This window comes from Bufo bufo, chromosome 6, assembly GCF_905171765.1.
Source record: "Bufo bufo chromosome 6, aBufBuf1.1, whole genome shotgun sequence".
Lineage (NCBI taxonomy): Eukaryota > Metazoa > Chordata > Amphibia > Anura > Bufonidae > Bufo > Bufo bufo.
Genome location: NC_053394.1, coordinates 415,603,373 through 415,612,187, shown reverse-complemented (window position 1 = coordinate 415,612,187; position 8,815 = coordinate 415,603,373).

The window sequence follows — 8,815 nt, the reverse complement described above, 5'->3', positions numbered from 1 at the left end:
AGACCCCAGTTGCCCCCTTGCCCAAGCCTGTTTTTATTTCCTGTCTGGTCGCTACAGAGAAATGTAGTGTGCGTAGGAATTGGTACAGGACAAGGTCGCCCAACTCTTCTTCTCTGAGGTCTCTGTGCTGAACTGTTGGCATTCTCCCCTGCCAAAACCAAAAGCTTGCACACACACTGAAACCACCCCAACCAATAGAAACCCGTCATGGCAGCTTGGGAGAATGAGCATTTCTCTAATTGTTACCCTCTCCTGTGTGTCGTTATTTTGCCAATTTTTGTTGTTTTTTTGCCACCAAATTTCTCAACCACCAGATTGTACATCTGCTACCTCTCCTAGTGTCATTAATGTGTGATAGCTACAACAAACAAATTATATTCTCTCCTAGATTTGTGTCAAATCTCTCCCCTTTGCATTTTGGGTCACCTACGACTCTGACAGTCACCCATCTTCATTCAGCATTGACAGTGTCCTTCCCAGCAGGTCTTCGAATAGAACACAAATTCCAGAATGTCTTTAAAGGGTCTATTGAAAGCTCTATATCAGTATAAAAGTCTTGGAAAACCTGGGAGGAGCTTTCTCCCATGTTTTTGGTCGCACCCTACTGACTACATTGAGAAACAAGCAAATGAGGTGAAATTCCTTGTGTTTTTTTTTTTACTGGGGGAAGAGGGATATGGAGATGCAAAATAAATCCGTAATGAGTCAACTGTTTCCATTGTCCATGTCACCCACCAGTTAAGCATTTGGTTCTGTCACATAATTCAAATAGTGAACTATACAATAAAGTCTATGGTATGTCTACGAGGAAGCATTAAAAGGAGTTATCTTATGATTAAAAAATGAAAATCAGACATCAGAGTACGTGACAATCTCTTTCCCAATAAAGCTACATCCAGCCCTGTACCTCACATGGAACCAGAGATCTCAATATTCATTGCTCTGCTAGATTTTCTTTAGGCTGGCACCTCAGGGGCGTTTCCTTTGTCAAGGGGTGTGCCTTTTCTCTGGAGGTGTGGCCGTTCTGCTACAGCTCTCTTCCTGTAACTGTTACAGCTTCTAACAAAAGAGAAGACTGGTTACAGCTGAAGGATGGAACTGAACATGTGCGACCACCTCAGTTGCTGTATGTTAGTGAGTTGGACAGAAATGTAAGGAAAAGAACAAACAGCAGATGGCACTATACAGATACATTTTACAGTGGCTATACAAAATTTTTCATTACATGCAGTTACCAAACGATTCAGATCCTATCTCTGGCAGCCACATAAAGTTGAATGGTGCAGCAGCGTACATGTGTGACTGCCGCTCCATTGAAACGAGGGATAATAGGGCCCTGTTCTCATGCTCGGAGGTGGCCCCCCCACTGATGAGACACTTAGGGGGTAATTTATTAACATAAATACGCCTACATTCGCAAACCATTCCTAAAGTGGTCCCCTTCTGCATGGGGGAGGGCCCGTCCCCGCCATTCAGCCTTATAGGCCACAGATAACTAGGCCTGGAGCCTATGAAGAAGCAGCAGAGTGAAGGAGGTGGTGATAATATCACTATGGCCTCCTGTGCTGGGTCTCACGTGATCACGAGGCGTTCGTAATCACATGAGACGTGGCACAAGGGGCCGCCGTGATAACATTGCAACCACCTGCACTGAGACAGGAAAAATCTGAGCACATGCCGGAAGAGGTGGTGGCGGAAAATAAGTCAGGTATTTTTTATTTATTTATTTTTAATGGGGTAGGGGGGGGATGAAGGAGCGTTATATATTTGCACTATAGGGGGAGCATTATACAGTGGGATGCAAAAGTTTGGGCAACCTTGTTAATCGTCATGATTTTCCTGTATAAATCGTTGGTTGTTACGATAAAGAATGTCAGTTAAATCTATCATATAGGAGACACACACAGTGATATTTGAGAAGTGAAATGAAGTTTATTGGATTTGCAGAAAGTGCGCTATAATTGTTTAAACAAAATTAGGCAGTTGCATAAGTTTGGGCACTGTTGTCATTTTATTGATTCCAAAACCTTTAGAACTAATTATTGGAACTCAAATTGGCTTGGTAAGCTCAGTGACCCCTGACCTACATACACAGGTGAATCCAATTATGAGAAAGAGTATTTAAGGGGGTCAATTGTAAGTTTCCCTCCTCTTTTAATTTTCTCTGAAGAGTAGCAACATGGGGGTCTCAAAACAACTCTCAAATGACCTGAAGACAAAGATTGTTCACCATCATGGTTTAGGGGAAGAATACAGAAAGCTGTCTCAGAGATTTCAGCTGTCTGTTTCCACAGTTAGGAACATATTGAGGAAATGGAAGACCACAGGCTCAGTTCAAGTTAAGGCTCGAAGTGGCAGACCAAGAAAAATCTCGCATAGACAGAAGCGACGAATGGTGAGAACAGTCAGAGTCAACCCACAGACCAGCACCAAAGACCTACAACATCATCTTGCTGCAGATGGAGTCACTGTGCATCGTTCAACCATTGGGCGCACTTTACACAAGGAGATGCTGTATGCGAGAGTGATGCAGAGGAAGCCTTTTCTCCGCTTGAGGTGGGCTAAAGCAGATTTGGACAAGCCAGCTTCATTTTGGAATAAGGTGCTGTGGACTGATGAAACTAAAACGGTGTTATTTGGCCATAACAAGGGGCGTTATGCATGGAGGAAAAAGAGCACAGCATTCCAAGAAAAACACCTGCTGCCTACAGTAAAATATGGTGGTGGTTCCATCATCCTGTGGGGCTGTGTGGCCAGTGCAGGGACTGGGAATCTTGTCAAGGTTGAGGAACGCATGGATTCCACTCAGTATCAGCAGATTCTGGAGACCAATGTCCAGGAATCAGTGACAAAGCTGAAGCTGCGCCGGGGCTGGATCTTTCAACAAGACAGCGACCCTAAACACTGCTCAAAATCCACTAAGGCATTTATGCAGAGGAACAAGTACAACGTTCTGGAATGGCCATCTCAGTCCCCAGACCTGAATATAATAGAAAATCTGTGGTGTGACCTAAGGAGAGCTGTCCATGCTCGGAAGCCATCAAACCTGAATGAACTAAAGATGTTTAGTAAAGAGGAATGGTCCAAAATACCTTCAACCAGAATCCAGACTCTCATTGGAACCTACAGGAAGCGTTTAGAGGCTGTAATTTCTGCAAAAGGAGGATCTACTAAATATTGATTTCATTTCTTTTTTGTGGTGCCCAAATTTATGCACCTGCCTAATTTTGTTTAAACAATTATAGCACACTTTCTGTAAATCCAATAAACTTCATTTCACTTCTCAAATATCACTGTGTGTGGCTCCTATATGATATATTTAACTGATATTTTATATTGTAACAACCAACGATTTATACAGGAAAATCATGACGATTAACAAGGTTGCCCAAACTTTCGCATCCCACTGTATACTGGCACTACAGGGGATGGGGCATTATATACTGGCACTACAGGATGGGAAAGCACTCTATACTGGCACTACAGGGTGGGGGAGCATCATATATTGCTTTTACAGGGTGGGGGAGCATTATATACTGGCACTACAGGTGAGGAGGTATTCTACAGTATACGGACACTACAGGGGAGGGAGCATTATATACTGGCACTACAGGGTGAGGGAGCATTATATACTGGCTCTTCAGGGTAGGGGAGTATTATATATTGGCACTACAGGGTGGGGGAACACTATGTATACTGGCACTACAGGGTGGGGGAACACTATGTATACTGGCACTACAGGGTGGGGGAACACTATGTATACTGGCACTACAGGGTGGGGGAACACTATGTATACTGGCACTACAGGGTGGGGGAACACTATGTATACTGGCACTACAGGGTGGGGGAACACTATGTATACTGGCACTACAGGGTGGGGAAGCATTTACTGGCACTACAGGGTGGGGGATCATTATATACTGGCACTACAGGGTGGGGGATCATTGTATACTGGCACTACAGGGTGGGGGATCATTATATACTGACAATATGGGGGGGGATGGAGGCACTATAGGGGACATTATAATATACAGGGGGCGTTATAACTGTAGGGGGGCATTAGATACTGGCAGTGGGGGGGGTGGAGGAGCATTATATACAGTATGCTGGCACTACAGAAGTCATAATACAAGGTACACTGCATTATAACTCTCTGGGGACACAATTGCTAATGAGGGCACTCTGGGAGAAAATTATTACTACTGGTGGGTATTTTGGGAGCACTATTACTATGGGGGATCTATCTGTATGCTACTGTTATTTTTGCAGTATATTATTTGAGGGCATTGGGGAGGACAGCAGACACAGTATTGGGGGTAGCACCAGGATAACACTGTTGGGGCACCAGAATGGGGAGGATGATGGTAAAATGAGAAACCGAAGATGTCTGTGTGGCATACTCTGCAGAGACGAGATGCAGCTGACATAAACTATCATGGCGGTCTGGTCTGAATAGAGAAAAATAATAAAGAGGACTTCTACTGTACATCAGAGAAAACATCACTGGATGTAATTCATATGTGTGGCTGTATTCTCCTGTATGTTTGGTAGAGCAGAATGCAATGTTCATAGAAATATGTCTTTAGCAGAAGGGCTGGGGAGGGTAGATGGAATGAGAATTTGGCCCGAGGGGGGTGGGGGCCATTTCCATTTTCTTCTCAGGCAGCAGAGAACCTATAATCGGTCCCGGTCTTCTTCCAATGTAAGCAGGCCCTCTAACTGAAGTGCCCTCAACTCTCCACAGTAAGCGCTTCATAACCTCTATCTACCGCTCAAGCATCCAAGAGCCTTTTACAGCCTTCACTCAGAAGCAGAGGAAGAGGTTGAAGAGTGTTTACTGTAGTGACCGGACGTTTAGTGGTATCATTGGTAATATTGTCCTTTCTACAGTGCGTTTTGTTCAATTTCAGTATGGAGATTAGACTAGACGGGCCTGTTTCTCTCCCCCCCCCCCCCCAACCATATTAACCATTTGCCCCTGATCTTTTAAAACTAGATATTAAATCTATGCTTGTTACAATATTTCATTTTGGGCGCCACTTAAAATTTTGTTGAGGGCCAAGTATTGTCTAAACCCAGCCTTGAGTCTAATGCTGAACCAAGCAGATGTCACTTTACTTCAGCTCCTCTTCCCCTCTCACAGTATGCAGTCTGAGAACAAATGCAGCTTCACCTCCCTCCTCCTGTCTTCAGTTTCCTATATTAATGTAGATGGATATTTAGGGTAATGAGGAGGTTTCAGCACTTTCACTGATCCTGTAGTCATAAGGTTCCTTCCTATTATAATCCTGGTTCTCTAGATAAGCCTTTAGCTTCCTGCCTGCTGGGTGATATAATCTTGTACATATTCCCCTGTCCTTGCTTCTGTCTGAATAAATCACCTGTAATCTGCTCATCTAATCCTGACGACACAATGGTTTTATAAGATAAAGGATCACGTGTGGAGAACTCCTCTGGATAAGACGGAGCAGATACACTGTCTTGTTACACATGGGGTGCAACTGAAAACACTGGGCACATTATATCATATCTAGACTATTGTTTGCCCGTTCTCAATATATGTATGGAGTAAAATCAATCAATGAAATAGTCACCTACCATATAAGCAGTCATCTATAGGAAGGTCTGAGGCAACAAACGGGTGGAAGGCAGAGTAGCCTAGAAGATGCACCAAACCTAAAGCGGGAAATGCCAACATCTCTTAGGTCTTAGTTTTTACCTAAACCACCAATGAAGTTTTGGTTATGTCTTAAATTCACATAAGGTGCTTATTAAGGAACTGCATCTCTAGAATTCCCATTTATGACTAGGGGGGTCTCAATCCAATTTTAATATCAGGGGATTTCCATCCTCGGTTCAACTGTTGAAGTGGACATTGTTCTTTTATATTAACGTGCGTACAGTCGAAGAAATAGACAAGAGTCCTTACCAGTACATTTCCATTTCTTCCATTAATTTCAGGAGAGTTTAACCACCTCACCAGGGCCTACTCATTGTCAGTGGGGTCTCTCTGAGCAATCCAGGGGGTTGGATTGCTGGAGATGACATCTGACACATCATTGTATTAGGTTGCATGGTTGTGGTTCATTTTGTAGCATCACCTTTTCTATTGGTCCCTTAAGTCAACAAGCTACAGCTTGAGGTCCAGTTTTTCATACTTCTCTTTCCGTGGTTGTCTGTAAAGAACCTAGATGGTTCGGCATGAGGCCGAAACAAGACATTGGAACCTTAAATAAGTATTCCCAAAAGGCAAACTTGTGCCAGGCACAGCACTATAAAGTGCCTTTTGCGCTGTGGCATTAGAAGAATTCCGATATCTCTGACTTTCAGTCTAACCAGACTGTCTGTTACTCTGCAATTTCTCTAGTGCCGTTCTATGGCAACAGTAGGTTTAAAGAGCACACCAAATGCTTGAAATAACTTATTAACTTCAACTTTTCTTCATATATAACACTGCCGCCTCCGCAGCAGATAGTCCATGTACATAACACGTGTTGAAAAGATATCACAAAATGGCGGTATGCATAAAATGGTGGTTCAACGGTTCAATCTTGTCATTCAACATAAAATGGTGGATATATTTCTCTCTTGAGTATCTGTACTCTCACTTTAAGTTATTTAAGCACTTTATGATCTTTCTGAGAGTTATATCTGAGGTCTAACTAATAGTTCGCTTGCTGAATTTAGTCGCAATTTGCAGTAGGCAGTTAGCAGTAACTATTTGCAGATTGGTTGAGTATGATCTGGTATGGTTGTATGCAATTTGGATTGCAATATGGAATTAGAATTTGGATTGTGAACTTTGTAGTTTGCAATAGGTGGAACTGTAAGTAAACACACATAACTGGTTCAGTATATAGTTCTAATCACTATATTAACAGTAGTAACATTATATAACTGTAACGGTCACGTACACACACACAGGGGAGAGAAGTGACCACTGCGCTCCACCCTCACCCCTGGCCCTGCCTACTTGCCTCGCGAGTCCTAATGACAGGGGACAACTGGACGGCAATCCCTAGCTTGGAATAAGTGCAGGGATGACAGACAGACAAACAGAACGTGAACGGACCGAGTCAATACCAGGAAATCTACAAAGTACAAATGGAGCAAGCAGAGAATAGTCAGGAGAAGCCGAGGTCATAAATACCAGGAGAGTCGTGAAGTACCAAAGGAGTCAGCAGAGGATCGTCAGGAGTTCAGCAGGGGGTCAGCAGGGGGTCAGTACGCCAGGAAAGACAAAATCGCAGGTGGAACCTAAATTAACAGGCAACCTGTGGCCAGCAGGCTGCCTGTATTTATAGTGGGGAGTGAGGGTCATGTAACGTGGCCAGCATCACATGACCGACAGACCAACCAGTCGAGCACCGAGTGATCAGCTCGGCGCTCAAGGCAGACTAGGAGCAGGGAGCCACCCAGCTAGTAAAGCCGCCCTGGGAATGAGGTCAAACACAGATCCTCATTCCCAAAGCTAAGCAACAGTTCTGCGGGCAATGGGGGACCGAGTGCACCTTCGGAAACCCCGTTAGAATAACTGTTTTAAATACCTATTTTGGCCTCTCTGCTTCCATAAAACACAGCTTAGTGGAGTGAATGTCTGTTCAGCTTTTCTCTCTGGTGAATAATGATTCCAGCAGCTCCTGCTAGGAGAATTTCCCACACAAGCCGTGTGTGAGGCTGGCTGTGATTGGTCAAAACTCCTGGGCTGTGTGAGGCTGACTAGGATTGGTCAAGACTCCTGCCCAGCAACAACAGTTTAACTCTCTGCTTTCTGTTTCTGCTGTTTCATTAAGCTTACCTTACATTATATAATGAATCTTAAAGGCATATTATATTTTCTGCGAACACAATATATAACAGTTATATGACATCCAAACATGAAGTCACTGTAAATAACTCTGCTTTTGTCTTTAACACACAAACATAAGAACTGTATTAGGTTATTGGCAGGTCTAGCTGTATAAACTATAAGCTATATTAGCAACCTAGGACAGGTCTTAGCTGGCCAGCTACCAAACTGGTGTCTGTTCCCCCACTCCCATGGAGGGCATTTTCATCCACAGGCAATACAATAGCCTGACAGTTTAGGGTCCCAGAAAATGGGTGTCCCATGACACCCTTATGCAGATTCACGGTGGCTGCAGTGGAGAATGCTCGCTATGGAATGAGACAAGGACATGGGAATGTCTACATTGGGGACGAAGGGGTAAATGGCCTCTTTGGTTCTGTTTTATTGGTACTCCTGATGTATGAGTAACCCCAGAGAAAGGTCTGCACCTAGCCTCTTAGCCTAACCTATGGATATGCTATACATGCAGATAATGGAATGTAGCTGGCCAGCTAAGACCTGTCCTAGGTTGCTAATATAGCTTATATGTTTATACAGCTAGACCGGACAAATAACCTAATTCAGTTCCTTTGTTTGTGTGTTAAAGACAAAAGCAGAGTTATTTACAGTGACTTCATGTTTGGATGTCATATAACGGTTATATATTGTGTTCACAGAAGCAGAAAAGATAATATGCCTTTAAGATTCATTATATAATGTAAGGTAAGCTCAATGACACAGCAGAAACAGAAAGCAGAGAGTTAAACTGTTGTTGCTGGGTAGGAGTCTTGACCAATCACAGCCAGCTTCACACACAGCTTGTGTGGGAAATTCCCCTAACAGGAGCTGCTAGAGTCATTAAACCAGAGGAGAGAAGCTGAACAGATATTCACTCCACTAAGAGCTGTGTTTTATGGAAGCAGAGAGGCCAAAATAGTTCAACCAATTGCAAACTACAAAGTTCACAATCCAAATTCAAATTCCATA